General features: G+C 48.1%; 42 non-coding genes and 2 pseudogenes across 42 annotated transcripts; all 44 read left to right on the top strand.

Moving 5' to 3' along the window:
* Nucleotides 1–202: 202 nt before the first annotated feature.
* LOC127322524 (5S ribosomal RNA) lies at nt 203–321 on the top strand. Its single transcript, XR_007864877.1, has one exon. It is a non-coding gene; the product is annotated as a 5S ribosomal RNA (ribosomal RNA).
* Nucleotides 322–509: 188 nt separating this feature from the next.
* LOC127322363 (5S ribosomal RNA) lies at nt 510–628 on the top strand. Its single transcript, XR_007864725.1, has one exon. It is a non-coding gene; the product is annotated as a 5S ribosomal RNA (ribosomal RNA).
* Nucleotides 629–817: 189 nt separating this feature from the next.
* On the top strand, nt 818–936 carry LOC127322423 (5S ribosomal RNA). The gene has a single exon (XR_007864782.2). It is a non-coding gene; the product is annotated as a 5S ribosomal RNA (ribosomal RNA).
* A 188-nt stretch (nt 937–1,124) lies between these two features.
* On the top strand, nt 1,125–1,243 carry LOC127322627 (5S ribosomal RNA). The gene has a single exon (XR_007864975.2). It is a non-coding gene; the product is annotated as a 5S ribosomal RNA (ribosomal RNA).
* Nucleotides 1,244–1,430: 187 nt separating this feature from the next.
* Nucleotides 1,431–1,546, top strand: LOC127322716 (5S ribosomal RNA). The gene has a single exon (XR_007865056.2). It is a non-coding gene; the product is annotated as a 5S ribosomal RNA (ribosomal RNA).
* Nucleotides 1,547–1,735: 189 nt separating this feature from the next.
* LOC127322364 (5S ribosomal RNA) lies at nt 1,736–1,854 on the top strand. The gene has a single exon (XR_007864726.1). It is a non-coding gene; the product is annotated as a 5S ribosomal RNA (ribosomal RNA).
* Nucleotides 1,855–2,043: 189 nt separating this feature from the next.
* Nucleotides 2,044–2,162, top strand: LOC127322424 (5S ribosomal RNA). The gene has a single exon (XR_007864783.1). It is a non-coding gene; the product is annotated as a 5S ribosomal RNA (ribosomal RNA).
* Nucleotides 2,163–2,472: 310 nt separating this feature from the next.
* Nucleotides 2,473–2,591, top strand: LOC127322525 (5S ribosomal RNA). Its single transcript, XR_007864878.1, has one exon. It is a non-coding gene; the product is annotated as a 5S ribosomal RNA (ribosomal RNA).
* A 188-nt stretch (nt 2,592–2,779) lies between these two features.
* Nucleotides 2,780–2,897, top strand: LOC127322507 (5S ribosomal RNA). Its single transcript, XR_007864861.2, has one exon. It is a non-coding gene; the product is annotated as a 5S ribosomal RNA (ribosomal RNA).
* A 188-nt stretch (nt 2,898–3,085) lies between these two features.
* LOC127322600 (5S ribosomal RNA) lies at nt 3,086–3,204 on the top strand. Its single transcript, XR_007864949.1, has one exon. It is a non-coding gene; the product is annotated as a 5S ribosomal RNA (ribosomal RNA).
* Nucleotides 3,205–3,392: 188 nt separating this feature from the next.
* LOC127322599 (5S ribosomal RNA) lies at nt 3,393–3,511 on the top strand. The gene has a single exon (XR_007864948.1). It is a non-coding gene; the product is annotated as a 5S ribosomal RNA (ribosomal RNA).
* Nucleotides 3,512–3,699: 188 nt separating this feature from the next.
* Nucleotides 3,700–3,818, top strand: LOC127322325 (5S ribosomal RNA). Its single transcript, XR_007864690.2, has one exon. It is a non-coding gene; the product is annotated as a 5S ribosomal RNA (ribosomal RNA).
* A 187-nt stretch (nt 3,819–4,005) lies between these two features.
* Nucleotides 4,006–4,124, top strand: LOC127322326 (5S ribosomal RNA). Its single transcript, XR_007864691.1, has one exon. It is a non-coding gene; the product is annotated as a 5S ribosomal RNA (ribosomal RNA).
* Nucleotides 4,125–4,313: 189 nt separating this feature from the next.
* On the top strand, nt 4,314–4,431 carry LOC127322329 (5S ribosomal RNA). Its single transcript, XR_007864692.2, has one exon. It is a non-coding gene; the product is annotated as a 5S ribosomal RNA (ribosomal RNA).
* Nucleotides 4,432–4,619: 188 nt separating this feature from the next.
* Nucleotides 4,620–4,738, top strand: LOC127322331 (5S ribosomal RNA). Its single transcript, XR_007864694.1, has one exon. It is a non-coding gene; the product is annotated as a 5S ribosomal RNA (ribosomal RNA).
* A 189-nt stretch (nt 4,739–4,927) lies between these two features.
* LOC127322426 (5S ribosomal RNA) lies at nt 4,928–5,046 on the top strand. Its single transcript, XR_007864785.1, has one exon. It is a non-coding gene; the product is annotated as a 5S ribosomal RNA (ribosomal RNA).
* Nucleotides 5,047–5,234: 188 nt separating this feature from the next.
* On the top strand, nt 5,235–5,353 carry LOC127322365 (5S ribosomal RNA). Its single transcript, XR_007864727.1, has one exon. It is a non-coding gene; the product is annotated as a 5S ribosomal RNA (ribosomal RNA).
* A 189-nt stretch (nt 5,354–5,542) lies between these two features.
* Nucleotides 5,543–5,661, top strand: LOC127322427 (5S ribosomal RNA). Its single transcript, XR_007864786.1, has one exon. It is a non-coding gene; the product is annotated as a 5S ribosomal RNA (ribosomal RNA).
* Nucleotides 5,662–5,849: 188 nt separating this feature from the next.
* Nucleotides 5,850–5,968, top strand: LOC127322209 (5S ribosomal RNA). Its single transcript, XR_007864588.2, has one exon. It is a non-coding gene; the product is annotated as a 5S ribosomal RNA (ribosomal RNA).
* A 188-nt stretch (nt 5,969–6,156) lies between these two features.
* Nucleotides 6,157–6,275, top strand: LOC127322664 (5S ribosomal RNA). The gene has a single exon (XR_007865010.2). It is a non-coding gene; the product is annotated as a 5S ribosomal RNA (ribosomal RNA).
* Nucleotides 6,276–6,464: 189 nt separating this feature from the next.
* On the top strand, nt 6,465–6,583 carry LOC127322380 (5S ribosomal RNA). Its single transcript, XR_007864741.1, has one exon. It is a non-coding gene; the product is annotated as a 5S ribosomal RNA (ribosomal RNA).
* Nucleotides 6,584–6,771: 188 nt separating this feature from the next.
* Nucleotides 6,772–6,890, top strand: LOC127322262 (5S ribosomal RNA). Its single transcript, XR_007864630.1, has one exon. It is a non-coding gene; the product is annotated as a 5S ribosomal RNA (ribosomal RNA).
* Nucleotides 6,891–7,078: 188 nt separating this feature from the next.
* Nucleotides 7,079–7,197, top strand: LOC127322474 (5S ribosomal RNA). The gene has a single exon (XR_007864831.1). It is a non-coding gene; the product is annotated as a 5S ribosomal RNA (ribosomal RNA).
* Nucleotides 7,198–7,385: 188 nt separating this feature from the next.
* LOC127322367 (5S ribosomal RNA) lies at nt 7,386–7,504 on the top strand. Its single transcript, XR_007864729.1, has one exon. It is a non-coding gene; the product is annotated as a 5S ribosomal RNA (ribosomal RNA).
* Nucleotides 7,505–7,693: 189 nt separating this feature from the next.
* On the top strand, nt 7,694–7,812 carry LOC127322428 (5S ribosomal RNA). Its single transcript, XR_007864787.1, has one exon. It is a non-coding gene; the product is annotated as a 5S ribosomal RNA (ribosomal RNA).
* A 188-nt stretch (nt 7,813–8,000) lies between these two features.
* LOC127322431 (5S ribosomal RNA) lies at nt 8,001–8,119 on the top strand. Its single transcript, XR_007864790.1, has one exon. It is a non-coding gene; the product is annotated as a 5S ribosomal RNA (ribosomal RNA).
* Nucleotides 8,120–8,307: 188 nt separating this feature from the next.
* On the top strand, nt 8,308–8,426 carry LOC127322206 (5S ribosomal RNA). Its single transcript, XR_007864585.2, has one exon. It is a non-coding gene; the product is annotated as a 5S ribosomal RNA (ribosomal RNA).
* A 186-nt stretch (nt 8,427–8,612) lies between these two features.
* LOC127322682 (5S ribosomal RNA) lies at nt 8,613–8,731 on the top strand. Its single transcript, XR_007865027.2, has one exon. It is a non-coding gene; the product is annotated as a 5S ribosomal RNA (ribosomal RNA).
* A 189-nt stretch (nt 8,732–8,920) lies between these two features.
* LOC127322584 (5S ribosomal RNA) lies at nt 8,921–9,039 on the top strand. Its single transcript, XR_007864934.2, has one exon. It is a non-coding gene; the product is annotated as a 5S ribosomal RNA (ribosomal RNA).
* Nucleotides 9,040–9,227: 188 nt separating this feature from the next.
* LOC127322191 (5S ribosomal RNA) lies at nt 9,228–9,346 on the top strand. The gene has a single exon (XR_007864572.2). It is a non-coding gene; the product is annotated as a 5S ribosomal RNA (ribosomal RNA).
* Nucleotides 9,347–9,534: 188 nt separating this feature from the next.
* On the top strand, nt 9,535–9,653 carry LOC127322717 (5S ribosomal RNA). The gene has a single exon (XR_007865057.2). It is a non-coding gene; the product is annotated as a 5S ribosomal RNA (ribosomal RNA).
* A 188-nt stretch (nt 9,654–9,841) lies between these two features.
* LOC127322592 (5S ribosomal RNA) lies at nt 9,842–9,960 on the top strand. Its single transcript, XR_007864942.2, has one exon. It is a non-coding gene; the product is annotated as a 5S ribosomal RNA (ribosomal RNA).
* A 188-nt stretch (nt 9,961–10,148) lies between these two features.
* LOC127322483 (5S ribosomal RNA) lies at nt 10,149–10,267 on the top strand. The gene has a single exon (XR_007864840.1). It is a non-coding gene; the product is annotated as a 5S ribosomal RNA (ribosomal RNA).
* A 188-nt stretch (nt 10,268–10,455) lies between these two features.
* Nucleotides 10,456–10,574, top strand: LOC127322631 (5S ribosomal RNA). Its single transcript, XR_007864979.2, has one exon. It is a non-coding gene; the product is annotated as a 5S ribosomal RNA (ribosomal RNA).
* Nucleotides 10,575–10,762: 188 nt separating this feature from the next.
* LOC127322294 (5S ribosomal RNA) lies at nt 10,763–10,881 on the top strand. Its single transcript, XR_007864661.1, has one exon. It is a non-coding gene; the product is annotated as a 5S ribosomal RNA (ribosomal RNA).
* A 187-nt stretch (nt 10,882–11,068) lies between these two features.
* LOC127322550 (5S ribosomal RNA) lies at nt 11,069–11,187 on the top strand. Its single transcript, XR_007864902.1, has one exon. It is a non-coding gene; the product is annotated as a 5S ribosomal RNA (ribosomal RNA).
* A 188-nt stretch (nt 11,188–11,375) lies between these two features.
* Nucleotides 11,376–11,494, top strand: LOC127322644 (5S ribosomal RNA). The gene has a single exon (XR_007864992.1). It is a non-coding gene; the product is annotated as a 5S ribosomal RNA (ribosomal RNA).
* A 189-nt stretch (nt 11,495–11,683) lies between these two features.
* On the top strand, nt 11,684–11,802 carry LOC127322496 (5S ribosomal RNA; annotated as a pseudogene).
* Nucleotides 11,803–11,990: 188 nt separating this feature from the next.
* Nucleotides 11,991–12,109, top strand: LOC127322601 (5S ribosomal RNA). The gene has a single exon (XR_007864950.1). It is a non-coding gene; the product is annotated as a 5S ribosomal RNA (ribosomal RNA).
* Nucleotides 12,110–12,297: 188 nt separating this feature from the next.
* LOC127322508 (5S ribosomal RNA) lies at nt 12,298–12,416 on the top strand. Its single transcript, XR_007864862.1, has one exon. It is a non-coding gene; the product is annotated as a 5S ribosomal RNA (ribosomal RNA).
* Nucleotides 12,417–12,601: 185 nt separating this feature from the next.
* Nucleotides 12,602–12,720, top strand: LOC127322381 (5S ribosomal RNA). Its single transcript, XR_007864742.1, has one exon. It is a non-coding gene; the product is annotated as a 5S ribosomal RNA (ribosomal RNA).
* A 188-nt stretch (nt 12,721–12,908) lies between these two features.
* On the top strand, nt 12,909–13,027 carry LOC127322519 (5S ribosomal RNA). Its single transcript, XR_007864873.1, has one exon. It is a non-coding gene; the product is annotated as a 5S ribosomal RNA (ribosomal RNA).
* A 187-nt stretch (nt 13,028–13,214) lies between these two features.
* LOC127322296 (5S ribosomal RNA) lies at nt 13,215–13,333 on the top strand. The gene has a single exon (XR_007864662.1). It is a non-coding gene; the product is annotated as a 5S ribosomal RNA (ribosomal RNA).
* A 188-nt stretch (nt 13,334–13,521) lies between these two features.
* Nucleotides 13,522–13,635, top strand: LOC127322220 (5S ribosomal RNA; annotated as a pseudogene).
* Nucleotides 13,636–20,484: the final 6,849 nt, after the last annotated feature.

Below are 20,484 nucleotides of genomic sequence, written 5' to 3'. Positions count from 1 at the left end.
GCAAGCATAAGGGAAAATGAGTGCATAACATGCGGCGACATTCATGGTGAAGTTAGGACGATATTTTTTGCGGGCACTCGCGCTCGGCTATTGGTGATGGGAAACGGTGGTGCGGATGAAAAAGAGGATGGACATGGTACAAAATAGAGCAGACAAAGAGAGGGAGGAGCAAGCATAAGGGAAAATGAGTGCATAACATGTGGGATGCGATCATACCAGCACTAAAGCACCGGATCCCATCAGAACTCCGAAGGTAAGCGTGCTTGGGCGAGAGTAGTACTAGGATGGGTGACCTCCTGGGAAGTCGTCGTGTTGCATCCCTCCTTTTTTGCGTCACGCGGCGACATTCATGGTGAAGTTAGGATGATATTTTTTTGCGGGCACTCGCGCTCGGCTATTGGTGATGGGAAACGGTGGTGCGGATGAAAAAGAGGATGGACATGGTACAAAATAGAGCAGACAAAGAGCGGGAGGAGCAAGCATAAGGGAAAATGAGTGCATAACATGTCGGATGCGATCATACCAGCACTAAAGCACCGGATCCCATCAGAACTCCGAAGTTAATCGTGCTTGGGCGAGAGTAGTACTAGGATGGGTGACCTCCTGGGAAGTCCGCGTGTTGCATCCCTCCTTTTTTGCGTCACGCGGCGACATTCATGGTGAAGTTAGGACGATATTTTTTTTGCGGGCACTCGTGCTCGGCTATTGGTCATGGGAAACGGTGGTGCGGATGAAAAAGAGGATGGACATGGTACAAAATAGAGCAGACAAAGAGCGGGAGGAGCAAGCATAAGGGAAAATGAGTGCATAACATGTCGGATGCGATCATACTAGCACTAAAGCACCGGATCCCATCAAAACTCCGGAGTTAAGCGTGCTTGGGCGAGAGTAGTACTAGGATGGGTGACCTCACAGGAAGTCCTCGTGTTGCATCCCTCCTTTTTTGCGTCACGCGGCGACATTCATGGTGAAGTTAGGACGATATTTTTTTGCGGGCTCTCGCGCTCGGCTATTGGTGATGGGAAACGGTGGTGCGGATGAAAAAGAGGATGGACATGGTACAAAATAGAGCAGTCAAAGAGCGGGAGGAGCAAGCATAAGGGAAAATGAGTGCATAACATGTCGGATGCGATCATACCAGCACTAAATCACCGGATCCCATCAGAACTCCGAAGTTAATCGTGCTTGGGCGAGAGTAGTACTAGGATGGGTGACCTCCTGGGAAGTCGTCGTGTTGCAGCCCGCCTTTTTGCGTCACGCGGCGACATTCATGGTGAAGTTAGGACGATATTTTTTTGCGGGCACTCGCGCTCGGCTATTGGTGATGGGAAACGGTGGTGCGGATGAAAAAGAGGATGGACATGGTTGTACACAGAGGACACACACCCCGGTAGGAGCAAGCATAAGGGAAAATGAGTGCATAACATGTCGGATGCGATCATACCAGCACTAAAGCACCGGATCCCATCGAACTCCGAAGTTAATCGTGCTTGGGCGAGAGTAGTACTAGGATGGGTGACCTCGGGAAGTCCTCTTGTTGCATCCCTCCTTTTTTGCGTCACGCGGCGACATTCATGGTGAAGTTAGGACGATATTTTTTTTGCGGGCACTCGTGCTCGGCTATTGGTCATGGGAAACGGTGGTGCGGATGAAAAAGAGGATGGACATGGTACAAAATAGAGCAGACAAAGAGCGGGAGGAGCAAGCATAAGGGAAAATGAGTGCATAACATGTCGGATGCGATCATACCAGCACTAAAGCACCGGATCCCATCAGAACTCCGAAGTTAATCGTGCTTGGGCGAGAGTAGTACTAGGATGGGTGACCTCCTGGGAAGTCCGCGTGTTGCATCCCTCCTTTTTTGCGTCACGCGGCGACATTCATGGTGAAGTTAGGACGATATTTTTTTTGCGGGCACTCGTGCTCGGCTATTGGTCTTGGGAAACGGTGGTGCGGATGAAAAAGAGGATGGACATGGTACAAAATAGAGCAGACAAAGAGCGGGAGGAGCAAGCATAAGGGAAAATGAGTGCATAACATGTCGGATGCGATCATACTAGCACTAAAGCACCGGATCCCATCAGAACTCCGGAGTTAAGCGTGCTTGGGCGAGAGTAGTACTAGGATGGGTGACCTCCTGGGAAGTCCTCGTGTTGCATCCCTCCTTTTTTGCGGGCACTCGCGCTCGGCTATTGGTGATGGGAAACGGTGGTGCGGATGAAAAAGAGGATGGACATGGTACAAAATAGAGCAGACAAAGAGAGGGAGGAGCAAGCATAAGGGAAAATGAGTGCATAACATGCGGCGACATTCATGGTGAAGTTAGGACGATATTTTTTGCGGGCACTCGCGCTCGGCTATTGGTGATGGGAAACGGTGGTGCGGATGAAAAAGAGGATGGACATGGTACAAAATAGAGCAGACAAAGAGAGGGAGGAGCAAGCATAAGGGAAAATGAGTGCATAACATGTGGGATGCGATCATACCAGCACTAAAGCACCGGATCCCATCAGAACTCCGAAGGTAAGCGTGCTTGGGCGAGAGTAGTACTAGGATGGGTGACCTCCTGGGAAGTCGTCGTGTTGCATCCCTCCTTTTTTGCGTCACGCGGCGACATTCATGGTGAAGTTAGGATGATATTTTTTTGCGGGCACTCGCGCTCGGCTATTGGTGATGGGAAACGGTGGTGCGGATGAAAAAGAGGATGGACATGGTACAAAATAGAGCAGACAAAGAGCGGGAGGAGCAAGCATAAGGGAAAATGAGTGCATAACATGTCGGATGCGATCATACCAGCACTAAAGCACCGGATCCCATCAGAACTTCGAAGTTAATCGTGCTTGGGCGAGAGTAGTACTAGGATGGGTGACCTCTGGGAAGTCCGCGTGTTGCATCCCTCCTTTTTGCGTCACGCGGCGACATTCATGGTGAAGTTAGGACGATATTTTTTTTGCGGGCACTCGTGCTCGGCTATTGGTCATGGGAAACGGTGGTGCGGATGAAAAAGAGGATGGACATGGTACAAAATAGAGCAGACAAAGAGCGGGAGGAGCAAGCATAAGGGAAAATGAGTGCATAACATGTCGGATGCGATCATACTAGCACTAAAGCACCGGATCCCATCAAAACTCCGGAGTTAAGCGTGCTTGGGCGAGAGTAGTACTAGGATGGGTGACCTCCTGGGAAGTCCTCGTGTTGCATCCCTCCTTTTTTGCGTCACGCGGCGACATTCATGGTGAAGTTAGGACGATATTTTTTTGCGGGCTCTCGCGCTCGGCTATTGGTGATGGGAAACGGTGGTGCGGATGAAAAAGAGGATGGACATGGTACAAAATAGAGCAGTCAAAGAGCGGGAGGAGCAAGCATAAGGGAAAATGAGTGCATAACATGTCGGATGCGATCATACCAGCACTAAATCACCGGATCCCATCAGAACTCCGAAGTTAATCGTGCTTGGGCGAGAGTAGTACTAGGATGGGTGACCTCCTGGGAAGTCGTCGTGTTGCATCCCTCCTTTTTTGCGTCACGCGGCGACATTCATGGTGAAGTTAGGACGATATTTTTTTGCGGGCACTCGCGCTCGGCTATTGGTGATGGGAAACGGTGGTGCGGATGAAAAAGAGGATGGACATGGTACAAAATAGAGCAGACAAAGAGCGGGAGGAGCAAGCATAAGGGAAAATGAGTGCATAACATGTCGGATGCGATCATACCAGCACTAAAGCACCGGATCCCATCGAGAACTCCGAAGTTAATCGTGCTTGGGCGAGAGTAGTACTAGGATGGGTGACCTCTGGGAAGTCCTCGTGTTGCATCCCTCCTTTTTTGCGTCACGCGGCGACATTCATGGTGAAGTTAGGACGATATTTTTTGCGGGCACTCGTGCTCGGCTATTGGTGATGGGAAACGGTGGTGCGGATGAAAAAGAGGATGGACATGGTACAAAATAGAGCAGACAAAGAGCGGGAGGAGCAAGCATAAGGGAAAATGAGTGCATAACATGTCGGATGCGATCATACCAGCACTAAAGCACCGGATCCCATCAGAACTCCGAAGTTAATCGTGCTTGGGCGAGAGTAGTACTAGGATGGGTGACCTCCTGGGAAGTCCTCGTGTTGCATCCCTCCTTTTTTGCGTCACGCGGCGACATTCATGGTGAAGTTAGGACGATATTTTTTTTGCGGGCACTCGTGCTCGGCTATTGGTCATGGGAAACGGTGGTGCGGATGAAAAAGAGGATGGACATGGTACAAAATAGAGCAGACAAAGAGCGGGAGGAGCAAGCATAAGGGAAAATGAGTGCATAACATGTCGGATGCGATCATACCAGCACTAAAGCACCGGATCCCATCGAACTCCGAAGTTAATCGTGCTTGGGCGAGAGTAGTACTAGGATGGGTGACCTCCTGGGAAGTCCTCGTGTTGCATCCCTCCTTTTTTGCGTCACGCGGCGACATTCATGGTGAAGTTAGGACGATATTTTTTTGCGGGCACTCGTGCTCGGCTATTGGTCATGGGAAACGGTGGTGCGGATGAAAAAGAGGATGGACATGGTACAACATAGAGCAGACATAGAGCGGGAGGAGCAAGCATAAGGGAAAATGAGTGCATAACATATCGGATGCGATCATACCAGCACTAAAGCACCGGATCCCATCAGAACTCCGAAGTTAATCGTGCTTGGGCGAGAGTAGTACTAGGATGGGTGACCTCCTGGGAAGTCCTCGTGTTGCATCCCTCCTTTTTTGCGTCACGCGGCGACATTCATGGTGAAGTTAGGACGATATTTTTTTTGCGGGCACTCGTGCTCGGCTATTGGTCTTGGGAAACGGTGGTGCGGATGAAAAAGAGGATGGACATGGTACAAAATAGAGCAGACAAAGAGCGGGAGGAGCAAGCATAAGGGAAAATGAGTGCATAACATGTCGGATGCGATCATACTAGCACTAAAGCACCGGATCCCATCAGAACTCCGGAGTTAAGCGTGCTTGGGCGAGAGTAGTACTAGGATGGGTGACCTCCTGGGAAGTCCTCGTGTTGCATCCCTCCTTTTTTGCGTCACGCGGCGACATTCATGGTGAAGTTAGGATGATATTTTTTTGCGGGCACTCGCGCTCGGCTATTGGTGATGGGAAACGGTGGTGCGGATGAAAAAGAGGATGGACATGGTACAAAATAGAGCAGACAAAGAGCGGGAGGAGCAAGCATAAGGGAAAATGAGTGCATAACATGTCGGATGCGATCATACCAGCACTAAAGCACCGGATCCCATCAGAACTCCGAAGTTAATCGTGCTTGGGCGAGAGTAGTACTAGGATGGGTGACCTCCTGGGAAGTCCGCGTGTTGCATCCCTCCTTTTTTGCGTCACGCGGCGACATTCATGGTGAAGTTAGGACGCTATTTTTTTTGCGGGCACTCGTGCTCGGCTATTGGTCATGGGAAACGGTGGTGCGGATGAAAAAGAGGATGGACATGGTACAAAATAGAGCAGACAAAGAGCGGGAGGAGCAAGCATAAGGGAAAATGAGTGCATAACATGTCGGATGCGATCATACTAGCACTAAAGCACCGGATCCCATCAGAACTCCGGAGTTAAGCGTGCTTGGGCGAGAGTAGTACTAGGATGGGTGACCTCCTGGGAAGTCCTCGTGTTGCATCCCTCCTTTTTTGCGTCACGCGGCGACATTCATGGTGAAGTTAGGACGATATTTTTTTGCGGGCTCTCGCGCTCGGCTATTGGTGATGGGAAACGGTGGTGCGGATGAAAAAGAGGATGGACATGGTACAAAATAGAGCAGTCAAAGAGCGGGAGGAGCAAGCATAAGGGAAAATGAGTGCATAACATGTCGGATGCGATCATACCAGCACTAAATCACCGGATCCCATCAGAACTCCGAAGTTAATCGTGCTTGGGCGAGAGTAGTACTAGGATGGGTGACCTCCTGGGAAGTCATCGTGTTGCATCCCTCCTTTTTTGCGTCACGCGGCGACATTCATGGTGAAGTTAGGACGATATTTTTTTGCGGGCACTCGCGCTCGGCTATTGGTGATGGGAAACGGTGGTGCGGATGAAAAAGAGGATGGACATGGTACAAAATAGAGCAGACAAAGAGCGGGAGGAGCAAGCATAAGGGAAAATGAGTGCATAACATGTCGGATGCGATCATACCAGCACTAAAGCACCGGATCCCATCAGAACTCCGAAGTTAAGCGTGCTTGGGCGAGAGTAGTACTAGGATGGGTGACCTCTGGGTATGTCCTCTTGTTGCATCCCTCCTTTTTTGCGTCACGCGGCGACATTCATGGTGAAGTTAGGACGATATTTTTTTTGCGGGCACTCGTGCTCGGCTATTGGTCATGGGAAACGGTGGTGCGGATGAAAAAGAGGATGGACATGGTACAACATAGAGCAGACAAAGAGCGGGAGGAGCAAGCATAAGGGAAAATGAGTGCATAAAATATCGGATGCGATCATACCAGCACTAAAGCACCGGATCCCATCAGAACTCCGAAGTTAAGCATGCTTGGGCGAGAGTAGTACTATGATGGGTGACCTCCTGGGAAGTCCTCGTGTTGCATCCCTCCTTTTTTGCGTCACGCGGCGACATTCATGGTGAAGTTAGGACGATATTTTTTTGCGGGCACTCGTGCTCGGCTATTGGTGATGGGAAACGGTGGTGCGGATGAAAAAGAGGATGGACATGGTACAAAATAGAGCAGACAAAGAGCGGGAGGAGCAAGCATAAGGGAAAATGAGTGCATAACATGTCGGATGCGATCATACCAGCACTAAAGCACCGGATCCCATCAGAACTCCGAAGTTAAGCGTGCTTGGGCGAGAGTAGTACTATGATGGGTGACCTCCTGGGAAGTCCTCGTGTTGCATCCCTCCTTTTTTGCGTCATGCGGCGACATTCATGGTGAAGTTAGGACGATATTTTTTTGCGGGCACTCGTGCTCGGCTATTGGTGATGGGAAACGGTGGTGTGGATGAAAAAGAGGATGGACATGGTACAAAATAGAGCAGACAAAGAGCGGGAGGAGCAAGCATAAGGGAAAATGAGTGCATAACATGTCGGATGCGATCATACCAGCACTAAAGCACCGGATCCCATCAGAACTCCGAAGTTAAGCGTGCTTGGGGGAGAGTAGTACTAGGATGGGTGACCTCCTGGGAAGTCCTCGTGTTGCATCCCTCCTTTTTTGCGTCATGCGGCGACATTCATGGTGAAGTTAGGATGATATTTTTTTGCGGGCACTCGTGCTCGGCTATTGGTCATGGGAAACGGTGGTGCGGATGAAAAAGAGGATGGACATGGTACAAAATAGAGCAGACAAAGAGCGGGAGGAGCAAGCATAAGGGAAAATGAGTGCATAACATGTCGGATGCGATCATACCAGCACTAAAGCACCGGATCCCATCAGAACTCCGAAGTTAATCGTGCTTGGGCGAGAGTAGTACTAGGATGGGTGACCTCCTGGGAAGTCCGCGTGTTGCATCCCTCCTTTTTTGCGTCACGCGGCGACATTCATGGTGAAGTTAGGACGATATTTTTTTTGCGGGCACTCGCGCTCGGCTATTGGTCATGGGAAACGGTGGTGCGGATGAAAAAGAGGATGGACATGGTACAAAATAGAGCAGACAAAGAGCGGGAGGAGCAAGCATAAGGGAAAATGAGTGCATAACATGTCGGATGCGATCATACTAGCACTAAAGCACCGGATCCCATCAGAACTCCGGAGTTAAGCGTGCTTGGGCGAGAGTAGTACTAGGATGGGTGACCTCCTGGGAAGTCCTCGTGTTGCATCCCTCCTTTTTTGCGTCACGCGGCGACATTCATGGTGAAGTTAGGACGATATTTTTTTGCGGGCTCTCGCGCTCGGCTATTGGTGATGGGAAACGGTGGTGCGGATGAAAAAGAGGATGGACATGGTACAAAATAGAGCAGTCAAAGAGCGGGAGGAGCAAGCATAAGGGAAAATGAGTGCATAACATGTCGGATGCGATCATACTAGCACTAAAGCACCGGATCCCATCAGAACTCCGAAGTTAATCGTGCTTGGGCGAGAGTAGTACTAGGATGGGTGACCTCCTGGGAAGTCCTCGTGTTGCATCCCTCCTTTTTTGCGTCACGCGGCGACATTCATGGTGAAGTTAGGACGATATTTTTTTGCGGGCACTCGCGCTCGGCTATTGGTGATGGGAAACGGTGGTGCGGATGAAAAAGAGGATGGACATGGTACAAAATAGAGCAGTCAAAGAGCGGGAGGAGCAAGCATAAGGGAAAATGAGTGCATAACATGTCGGATGCGATCATACCAGCACTAAATCACCGGATCCCATCAGAACTCCGAAGTTAATTGTGCTTGGGCGAGAGTAGTACTAGGATGGGTGACCTCCTGGGAAGTCGTCGTGTTGCATCCCTCCTTTTTTGCGTCACGCGGCGACATTCATGGTGAAGTTAGGACGATATTTTTTTGCGGGCACTCGCTCGGCTATTGGTGATGGGAAACGGTGGTGCGGATGAAAAAGAGGATGGACATGGTACAAAATAGAGCAGACAAAGAGCGGGAGGAGCAAGCATAAGGGAAAATGAGTGCATAACATGTCGGATGCGATCATACCAGCACTAAAGCACCGGATCCCATCAGAACTCCGAAGTTAAGCGTGCTTGGGCGAGAGTAGTACTAGGATGGGTGACCTCCTGGGAAGTCCTCGTGTTGCATCCCTCCTTTTTTGCGTCACGCGGCGACATTCATGGTGAAGTTAGGACGATATTTTTTTTGCGGGCACTCGTGCTCGGCTATTGGTCATGGGAAACGGTGGTGCGGATGAAAAAGAGGATGGACATGGTACAAAATAGAGCAGACAAAGAGCGGGAGGAGCAAGCATAAGGGAAAATGAGTGCATAACATGTCGGATGCGATCATACCAGCACTAAAGCACCGGATCCCATCAGAACTCCGAAGTTAAGCGTGCTTGGGCGAGAGTAGTACTAGGATGGGTGGCCTCCTGGGAAGTCCTCGTGTTGCATCCCTCCTTTTTTTCGTCACGCGGCGACATTCATGGTGAAGTTAGGACGATATTTTTTTGCGGGCACTCGTGCTCGGCTATTGGTGATGGGAAACGGTGGTGCGGATGAAAAAGAGGATGGACATGGTACAACATAGAGCAGACATAGAGCGGGAGGAGCAAGCATAAGGGAAAATGAGTGCATAACATGTCGGATGCGATCATACCAGCACTAAAGCACCGGATCCCATCAGAACTCCGAAGTTAAGCGTGCTTGGGCGAGAGTAGTACTATGATGGGTGACCTCCTGGGAAGTCCTCGTGTTGCATCCCTCCTTTTTTGCGTCACGCGGCGACATTCATGGTGAAGTTAGGACGATATTTTTTTGCGGGCACTCGTGCTCGGCTATTGGTGATGGGAAACGGTGGTGTGGATGAAAAAGAGGATGGACATGGTACAAAATAGAGCAGACAAAGAGCGGGAGGAGCAAGCATAAGGGAAAATGAGTGCATAACATGTCGGATGCGATCATACCAGCACTAAAGCACCGGATCCCATCAGAACTCCGAAGTTAAGCGTGCTTGGGCGAGCGTAGTACTAGGATGGGTGACCTCCTGGGAAGTCCTCGTGTTGCATCCCTCCTTTTTTGCGTCACGCGGCGACATTCATGGTGAAGTTAGGACGATATTTTTTTGCGGGCACTCGTGCTCGGCTATTGGTGATGGGAAACGGTGGTGCGGATGAAAAAGAGGATGGACATGGTACTATATAAAGAACAAAGAGAGCGGGAGGAGCAAGCATAAGGGAAAATGAGTGCATAACATGTCGGATGCGATCATACCAGCACTAAAGCACCGGATCCCATCAGAACTCCGAAGTTAAGCGTGCTTGGGCGAGAGTAGTACTAGGATGGGTGACCTCCTGGGAAGTCGTCGTGTTGCATCCCTCTTTTTTTGCGTCACGCGGCGACATTCATGGTGAAGTTAGGACGATATTTTTTTGCGGGCTCTCGCGCTCGGCTATTGGTGATGGGAAACGGTGGTGCGGATGAAAAAGAGGATGGACATGGTACAAAATAGAGCAGTCAAAGAGCGGGAGGAGCAATCATAAGGGAAAATGAGTGCATAACATGTCGGATGCGATCATACCAGCACTAAAGCACCGGATCCCATCAGAACTCCGAAGTTAAGCGTGCTTGGGCGAGAGTAGTACTAGGATGGGTGACCTCCTGGGAAGTCCTCGTGTTGCATCCCTCCTTTTTTGCGTCACGCGGCGACATTCATGGTGAAGTTAGGACGATATTTTTTTGCGGGCACTCGCGCTCGGCTATTGGTGATGGGAAACGGTGGTGCGGATGAAAAAGAGGATGGACATGGTACAAAATAGAGCAGTCAAAGAGCGGGAGGAGCAAGCATAAGGGAAAATGAGTGCATAACATGTCGGATGCGATCATACCAGCACTAAAGCACCGGATCCCATCAGAACTCCGAAGTTAATCGTGCTTGGGCGAGAGTAGTACTAGGATGGGTGACCTCTTGGGAAGTCCTCGTGTTGCATCCCTCCTTTTTTGCGTCACGCGGCGACATTCATGGTGAAGTTAGGACGATATTTTTTTGCGGGCACTCGCGCTCGGCTATTGGTGATGGGAAACGGTGGTGCGGATGAAAAAGAGGATGGACATGGTACAAAATAGAGCAGACAAAGAGCGGGAGGAGCAAGCATAAGGGAAAATGAGTGCATAACATGTCGGATGCGATCATACCAGCACTAAAGCACCGGATCCCATCAGAACTCCGGAGTTAAGCGTGCTTGGGCGAGAGTAGTACTAGGATGGGTGACCTCCTGGGAAGTCCTCGTGTTGCATCCCTCCTTTTTTGCGTCACGCGGCGACATTCATGGTGAAGTTAGGACGATATTTTTTGCGGGCACTCGCGCTCGGCTATTGGTGATGGGAAACGGTGGTGCGGATGAAAAAGAGGATGGAAATGGTACAAAATAGAGCAGACAAAGAGAGGGAGGAGCAAGCATAAGGGAAAATGAGTGCATAACATGTCGGATGCGATCATACCAGCACTAAAGCACCGGATCTCATCAGAACTCCGGAGTTAAGCGTGCTTGGGCGAGAGTAGTACTAGGATAGGTGACCTCCTGGGAAGTCCTCGTGTTGCATCCCTCCTTTTTTGCGTCACGCGGCGACATTCATGGTGAAGTTAGGACGATATTTTTTTGCGGGCACTCGCGCTCGGCTATTGGTGATGGGAAACGGTGGTGCGGATGAAAAAGAGGATGGACATGGTACAAAATAGAGCAGACAAAGAGCGGGAGGAGCAAGCATAAGGGAAAATGAGTGCATAACATGTCGGATGCGATCATACCAGCACTAAAGCAACGGATCCCATCAGAACTCCGAAGTTAATCGTGCTTGGGCGAGAGTAGTACTAGGATGGGTGACCTCCTGGGAACTCGTCGTGTTGCATCCCTCCTTTTTTGCGTCACGCGGCGACATTCATGGTGAAGTTAGGAAGATTTTTTTTTTGCGGGCACTCCTGCTCGGCTATTGGTGATGGGAAACGGTGGTGCGGATGAAAAAGAGGATGGACATGGTACAAAATAGAGCAGACAAAGAGCGGGAGGAGCAACCATAAGGGAAAATGAGTGCATAACATGTCGGATGCGATCATACCTGCTCTAAAGCACGGGATAGGATAAGAAATCCGAAGTTAAGCGTGCTTGAGCGAGAGTAGTACTAGGATGGGTGACCTCCTGGGAAGTCCTCGTGTTGCATCCCTCCTTTTTTGCGTCACGCGGCGACATTCATGGTGAAGTTAGGACGATATTTTTTTGCGGGCACTCGCGCTCGGCTATTGGTGATGGGAAATGGTGGTGCGGATGAAAAAGAGGATGGACATGGTACAAAATAGAGCAGACAAAGAGCGGGAGGAGCAAGCATAAGGGAAAATGAGTGCATAACATGTCGGATGCGATCATACCAGCACTAAAGCACCGGATCCCATCAGAACTCCGAAGTTAATCGTGCTTGTGCGAGAGTAGTACTAGGATGGGTAACCTCCTGGGAAGTCCTCGTGTTGCATCCCTCCTTTTTTGCGTCACGCGGCGACATTCATGGTGAAGTTAGGACGATTTTTTTTTGCGGGCACTCGCGCTCGGCTATTGGTGATGGGAAACGGTGGTGCGGATGAAAAAGAGGATGGACATGGTACAAAATAGAGCAGACAAAGAGCGGGAGGAGCAAGCATAAGGGAAAATGAGTGCATAACATGTCGGATGCGATCATACCAGCACTAAAGCACCGGATCCCATCAGAACTCCGAAGTTAAGCGTGCTTGGGCGAGAGTAGTACTAGGATGGGTGACCTCCTGGGAAGTCCTCGTGTTGCATCCCTCCTTTTTTGCGTCACGCGGCGACATTCATGGTGAAGTTAGGACGATATTTTTTGCGGGCACTCGCTCGGCTATTGGTGATGGGAAACGGTGGTGCGGATGAAAAAGAGGATGGACATGGTACAAAATAGAGCAGACAAAGAGCGGGAGGAGCAAGCATAAGGGAAAATGAGTGCATAACATGTCGGATGCGATCATACCAGCACTAAAGCACCGGATCCCATCAGAACTCCGGAGTTAAGCGTGCTTGGGCGAGAGTAGTACTAGGATGGGTGACCTCCTGGGAAGTCCTTGTGTTGCATCCCTCCTTTTTTGCGTCACGCGGCGACATTCATGGTGAAGTTAGGACGATATTTTTTTGCGGGCACTCGTGCTCGGCTATTGGTGATGGGAAACGGTGGTGCGGATGAAAAAGAGGATGGACATGGTACAAAATAGAGCCGACAAAGAGCGGGAGGAGCAAGCATAAGGGAAAATGAGTGCATAACATGTCGGATGCGATCATACCAGCACTAAAGCACCGGATCCCATCAGAACTCCGAAGTTAAGCGTGCTTGGGCGAGAGTAGTACTAGGATGGGTGACCTCCTGGGAAGTCCTCGTGTTGCATCCCTCCTTTTTGTGTCACGCGGCGACATTCATGGTGAAGTTAGGACGATATTTTTTTGCGGGCACTCGCGCTCGGCTATTGGTGATGGGAAACGGTGGTGCGGGTGAAAAAGAGGATGAACATGGTACAAAATAGAGCAGACAAAGAGCGGGAGGAGCAAGCATAAGGGAAAATGAGTGCATAACATGTCGGATGCGATCATACCAGCACTAAAGCACCGGATCCCATCAGAACTCCGGAGTTAAGCGTGCTTGGGCGAGAGTAGTACTAGGATGGGTGACCTCCTGGGAAGTCCTCGTGTTGCATCCCTCCTTTTTTGCGTCACGCGGCGACATTCATGGTGAAGTTAGGACGATATTTTTTTGCGGGCACTCGTGCTCGGCTATTGGTGATGGGAAACGGTGGTGCGGATGAAAAAGAGGATGGACATGGTACAAAATAGAGCAGACAAAGAGCGGGAGGAGCAAGCATAAGGGAAAATGAGTGCATAACATGTCGGATGCGATCATACCAGCACTAAAGCACCGGATCCCATCAGAACTCCGAAGTTAAGCGTGCTTGGGCGAGAGTAGTACTAGTATAGGCACCTCTCCCCATGAGCTTGGCCTCCCGGTGAAAACCGCAGTCAACCCGGGAACTGCACAGGGCTTGGGCCGGACATTCACCTCATTTCACGTCATTTCATATCGTTGTGTTTGTTGTAGAGGCAGCCCTCGGCCTAACCCCGATGACGCTTGTTTAGAGGGAACCCATACTAAAGCACATAAATTTCTAGTTAAGCCCTTACCCATATTGGGTATTGTGGGGGTACTTTCAAATTGGAATGGTATCGCATCCGAACCCAACCATCAGTGTTTTTGATAAAATTCACCAAGTCATTCACCAGTCATACTCACCTTCAAAATCTTTCAATAGAATGACTCATCATTCCAAGGTTTTCAAAGTCGTTTCAAAATTCACAAGTTCCCAACTAGAGTAGTCACTTTTAATATTGAGCACTAGCATCTAGTTATGAGGGGTACTAAGTATCTTGGAGCTTGTTAGGCTAAGTGTGATGCTCTTGTACTACTCTATAGTTCAACCAAGTGAATCATAAATCAAAAAGTAACTTTGATAAATAAAATCAAGTAAAGCTTGTAAAGTAGAAACTTGGGATAGGTTCATAAAGTAAAATGTAATGGTGCCTTGCTCTTGTAGAGCTTTGCACCAGGGAACCTTGCAAGAGTGTTAGCTTGCAAGAATATTAGCTTGCATTAGTCTAGCTTGCCTTGATTGGTGAGGTGATCAAAGTTTTCTTGCTCTTCCTCTTGGTAGAAGACCTCTTCCTCTTGATAGTCTCCGGTACTAGCGTCTATAAACGAATACGAGGATACAATCACCAAACAACACTTAAGTAATCTTAATTAGCCTTATTGGCTCACACACAAGGGATCTAGCATCACTACTTAATATTTATCAACCCATTATTCTAGGGTTTCCTTATTTAACATTAGGAAAATAATTTCCTCTCATTGAAATTTGGAAGTGGGGTTTATCTTTGGTTTGGAGAAATAATTTCCTCTCATTGAATTCTTCTTAAGATTTAATTTCTCTTATGAATAATATATGACCTAGGTTGACCAAAGTCAACTTCTTCATACTTATCATTTGAGAAAATGATTTAAATGAGGTTCCATACCTCATGCAATTTAATACTAACATGGTAGTGATTTAATGCCACCAAATAACTCAATATGAGAGTATATAGACCATGGCCACTACCTCATGTTGAATTACTTGAGAACAAGATTTAAATGGGAGGAATACCTCTCATATGATTTAACACATAGTTGTAACTAATTTAGGAAAAACTACTATTGAGGTGATGCAATACTCTCAAATAACCAGGGATGATCCCATGTTGACCAAGGTCAACACTTCACACTTAGTATTTGAGAATAGGGATTTAAATGAGATTCATCATCTCATGTGGTTTAAATAACCATGGCAATTGTAAATACTATTTAGATTTAAAAATCTACAAGTGGGCAAGTATGAGCCTAAGTAAATAAAGGTCAACACAATACTTCATATCACTTGTGAGAATGCTTTAAATGAGGTGCTACACCTCATTGGTTTAAAATCCTAAAATTTGGATATAGTTTAAATGGGCTAGTATTGACTACATAGCCAATATTTTGATTCTAGCCCATGATCATGTACAGAACATACATCATATTTTTACATAGTAAATTAGAGTTTGCTAAATGTGAATTATTGCAATTGGATTCACTGCAAAATTCAAATTGGTTGATTTTTAAGATTTATTTGAATACAGAGAAGTATGTGTTTTGTTATTTTTGCTATTCAAATTCTACACAAGATATGAGGTTGAATCCAGTGGGGTTAGTTAGGGCAAAACATAAGCTTTCTGAATATATAAAATTTACTAAATTTGGTTCAGTAGATTTTAAACTATTCAAATTTGAATTCAGCATCAGCAGGGAATTTGAATTAACAGAAATTTGGTTTTTGAATTATTGGGCTTGGCGGGAACGCGAAATGGGCTACACAGGAAATAACGGACTGGGCCGGCCCAGCAGTGTGACTCGCACACGCGGGCCGCCTGACGGCGTGGGCTCCACCAGTCAGGGACCCTTTAAACGCCGAAACGGTACCTGGCACGGGCGCCGTTAGATTAGAGTTGAATCGGGCGGTGGAGGTTCGTCTTCTTCTCCGGCGAGAGGAGGGCGTGCTGGCGACGGAGGTTGGGGGTCGGGGAGCGTCCTGGGCCGCCGGCGGTCGAGGGAGAGGCGCGAGGCGTCGTTGGCGAGGACGAAGAGGTTCCTGGTACAGCGGCGATGCTCGGGGCGGCTCCAGTCGAGGTAGAGGGTCCGCGGGCTCCGGCGGGAACGAGCCTTCGATTGGGGCGGCTCCGGCGAGGTGGGGTTCGATTGGGTGGTCGAGGAGAGGCAGGGAGGAGAGGGGAAGAGATTGGTGTGAGTGAGGAGTGCTCTGGTGGCCTCTTTTTATAGCGGGGGAGGTGGCCGGCGGATGCTGTGAGAGGGTGTCCATGGCGCGGCGTTTCTGGACGGCGAAGGGGCAAGTGAGGTGGCGTGGACGGTGCAGCGAGGCTCAGTGATCATCACGCGCGTGCTAGCGAGGACGGGGGTAGACGGAAGCAGGCAGGCGACGTCGTCGTCCTCTCGGTACCGTGGCGGCAGGTCGGTGATCATGGCGACGGCTAGGGCTCTCCCGCGTGCCAGTAGGGTTGTCCAGGAGCTAGCTGGTGCCGAGGGCCGTGCGCGTGCAAAGGGAGAGAGGGATAGGAGGACTAGGGCGACGGGTCGACGTCGGGCTCTGGCGCGTCCAGAGACTTGCCAGGGCGCGTTCACCGCGTGCCTGGCACGTCCTGGGCGTGTCTGGGCACGCTTTGTTCGGCCAATGGCGTGGTCGAGCGTCGCTGGGGCGTGTACCGTCGAGGTACTGGAGGGGTATAGATGCTCCAGGACAAGGAGAGGCGCCAAGATGGTGGCCAGAGAGGAGGGTTGCGTGTGTGTGTGCATGCTCACGGCATGAGCAAAGTCTTGGCATTTCTCCAACTTAAACAACCGATGCAAGTACTGGGCTTGGTGTAGGGGTGATAGGGGAGCAATGATCATCCAGAACTAAAGGTAGTTTAGGCAAAAATCCAGAGGATAATAGCATGTCTCTTATTTGCCAAATGATGCCTGCAATGTGTTCGACTAAATGGCCGCAAGAAACTTCTTTTCAAAATTTGAAATTCTTTTTGGTGCACTTCATTTATATAAATAGAGAAAGGGTTTTGTGGTGGTGGTGGTCAATTTGGTGAAGATTTGCAAAGTTTCAAAAATGAGGTGATCTTCTTCTCTCTCTCGGGTTCCATCTTTGCACACTTATTCTGGTCAACCTAGTCAACTTCAGCAGGGATGGTCAACATGAAAGTTGTTGACCTTGACATGGTCTTGGATGACATGGTCATAGTTGACCAAGGTTGGTTGAGGAAAAGTCAAATGCAGGGGTGTAAAGTAGGGAAGATTTTATAAATGGGTCATATGACCATTATCACATGTATGTGAGTTTTGAATTTTCCTTTGATTTGATTCTTGTTTCTTTGATGCAAATGTGTTTGTTTATCATATATAAGTATTCTACAAGCAAGAGATCAAGCAATGGTGGCCTTGGTTGAAGATTTGCAAATTGGGCTAAGTGTATGTGAGTGAATTTTGGGGATTTTCTCACTATGTGATTTCTCTTCATTTGAATTGACTTTGGTTGACTCTAATGTGATTCTTATTGGTTTAGAAACATTTTCAAACCATTGAATCCATTTCAAAAGGTCTTGGTCAAAGATTTGCAAAAATGGCCATAACACATAAGAGGGGATGTGTCACTTTTTATTATTTTTGTAAAGTGTTGATCTTGCTTCACTTGGACATGGGTTAGGGTCAATTTAGGGTTATGTGAAGTTTAGAAATGGTTGCACACCATTTGGTCAAGGTTTAAAGTCATAGGGCAAGAATTGGGTATTATGGCTATGTGTCACATATGCCTCTATGCATATGTTGCATTTCATTTTAAATTTGACTTGACTTGACCCCTTTGGTGTTGTTGGGTGTTGAAATGGTATATGGAAGTGATCCAACCTTTCACAACAAATCCTAAGGTCAATCTTCTCAAATTCACAAATTTGCATTTTACTCTCATATGCCTCTATGGCATTTTTAGTTTCTTTTTAATTTCTTTGGAAACCACTTGGAAATGGTTTGAATAGCCTTGGATAAGGTGTGTGAAGGTTTTCCAATTCTCTAAGCAAAGTAGAAAGCTTAGGGTAAAGTTTTATAAATATAGCCATAGGCACATAGGCCTTTTTCTTATTTATGTTCCTTTTATTTCATTTTAACTAGGAGGGTGAAAAGAGGGGTGAGGTTTTGGGTTTAGTGGGGTTCACAAAGGTTCACCACCATTTAGCATAAGTAAAAAAGGTAGAGTTCAAAATTTACCTATTAGGGCTATATGCCCCTATATGTCTTTTAATTTAGTTTGGGTTTCTCAAAATAGATCCAAATGATTTTTGGAGAAGATTAGGGTTTAAGGTTTTTCTTATTTGATTTCTTTCTCTTTTATTTTATTTGGTTGGTGATCTTCACTTGATCACTTTAGGGTTTTAGGGTTTAGCACATAAGCATACTAACACTCATCATGGCAAAACACAAGATTTAAACAAGATCTATATGGATCCTACTTAATTAATAAAAGTTTTTGTTGGTTCCAAAATTTGGAACTAGTGAAATTCATTTGTTTTATTTTGAAAATTCTTGGGATGTTACAAACCCTTCCCCCTTAAACAAATCTCGTCCCGAGATTTTAAGAAAAGTTAGGTTCCTAAGAGAGATTGAGCATTTTATTAACAGGAAGACATACTTGGCATGGTCTGGGGTGCTTCCTGAGCTTCAGTGGCAGTCATGTGGTAGAGACGGCCGTTGTTGTTGTTCTGGTTCCTTCTTCCGGCAAAACGGCGCTGTTGCTGAGCAGGTGCTGCGGTAGTGGCGGCAATCCTGGCAAGCTTTTTGGGGCACTCATTGGAGAAGTGACCCACAACTCCACACTCATAGCAGTTGACGGTGGACTTGTCTTTGGGAATGACGGGGGTAGCATTGCTTCCAGTCCTTGGGGCAGTATTTGTGTTGTTGTTGTTGCCATGGTTGTTGCTGTTGTTGGGGTGGTTGTTGTTGTTGTTGTTGTTGTTGCCTCCAGTCTTCGGGGGTCCTCCGTTGTTGTTGGTGTAGTTGGGGCGATAATTCTGGGTAGGGGGCTTGTTGTATCTTGGGGTGAATCCTCCAGAGGAGTTGTTGCGGTACTTCTGGGTATGGTGGGGTCCATTCTGGTTCATCATTCTGCGCTTGCGGTTCTCATTGGCTTGATGTAGCTTTCCTTCCATCTGTATGGCTGAGTCTACGAGGGCTTCTAAGTCAGCGAACGGAATGTTCACTAACACAGTCTGCATCTCGTCGTGCAGTCCGTTCAGAAATCTTTCCTTTCTCTTTTCATTGGTGTCGGTCTCATCCGGGGCGTACCTTGACAGAGTGAGAAACCTGTCGCGGTATTCCACCACGGACATCCTTCCTTGCTTGAGTTCACGGAACTCGTCTCTCATCTTCTTGATCAGTCCTTGGGGCACGTGGTACTTGCTAAACTTCAGCTTGAAGTCTTCCCAAGTCATCATCTATCCCGCATTCATTGCACAGGCACTTGTCCACCAGGCTCTGGCAGGTCCTGACAGGTAGTGGGTGGCAAACAGTACTTTTTCGGCGGCTTCAACTCCCGCAACTTCGAGGTTGTTCTCCATGGTCTGGAGCCAGTCATCAGCATCAAGGGGCTCTTCAGTTTTGTTGAATACCGGAGGGTTGGTGTGTTGAAAGTTCTTCAGCTTCGATCCAGGGTGGTCGTGGTTTCCATGGCCTTGATTGTTCTGAGCTAGTTGTTGCAGTGCAGCAATGTTGGCTTGGCGTTCAGCTCTCTCGACTTCTCGGTCTGCCATCATTGTCTGCAGCAGTTGCATCATGGCATCTTGGGTGGCGTTGCGGGTTGGTGGGGCCATCTAAACATTGATGTAGATGATAAGATAAAAGGGAAATTTCTAGGGTTTGTTTCGTTAAAGTTTAAAAAGTTCACAAATTGAAATTTTGAGTAGTGTTGCAGGGGTAACACCGACAACACTTTTTCATTCATACCAAGCATCACACATTACAATTCTAACACACCGTTGGTTTGAAGAACCATTCATCGCTCTACGATACAAGGGGATCCTGATACAACTCACACCTACTATAGTGCTGGGGTGATACTACTCTTCAGGGGGGGGGGGATTCTTCTTCTTCACGGGTGAGGTGCTTGGCGAGAGGCAAGGGCGTTGTCCAAATCTCTGCGGGTTTTGTACTGCCTGAAGTCCTGAGGTGCTTCATAGGGGTTCATCTTGGGTTGTGGTGGGGGCATGGTCATCGGTCTTCCCATGGAGTCATGTCTTGGGTAGTAGATGAAACGAGTGCTCTTGATCTTGTCCTCATTTTGTCCACACAGGCGGAACATTGCTTCTTGCATAGCTTTGTCTAGTCCTTCCTTCCAAGTGTTTCCTGTTACAGAAAACCAGATGGTTTCCCATACCGGGGCATCAAGCTTCCTTCGTAGATCAGTAGAAACGTCCCACCGAGGTGGTTCTCCTAACTGAGCTTTGAGGGGTATTCCGAAGAACTCGGGATACGGGTGTCCTAGATATTCCACTAGTTGCTTCAAATCCTTTTCGAACCTTAGTTCTCCTCCGTGACCAAGCTGATAGCACTCCCAATTGTACTCCATCTGTGAAGAATTATGATGAGTAAGTTAGAGAAGTGTGTCAAAGTTTTAGGTAATAGTATAAGAAGAATAGAGCATACTTTCTTATTTTGAAGCAGATCTCAAGG

This window comes from Lolium perenne, chromosome 2, assembly GCF_019359855.2.
Source record: "Lolium perenne isolate Kyuss_39 chromosome 2, Kyuss_2.0, whole genome shotgun sequence".
Classification (NCBI taxonomy): Eukaryota; Viridiplantae; Streptophyta; class Magnoliopsida; order Poales; family Poaceae; genus Lolium; species Lolium perenne.
Note: the sequence above shows the minus strand (reverse complement) of the source record. Positions and strands in the feature narration are given on the sequence as shown.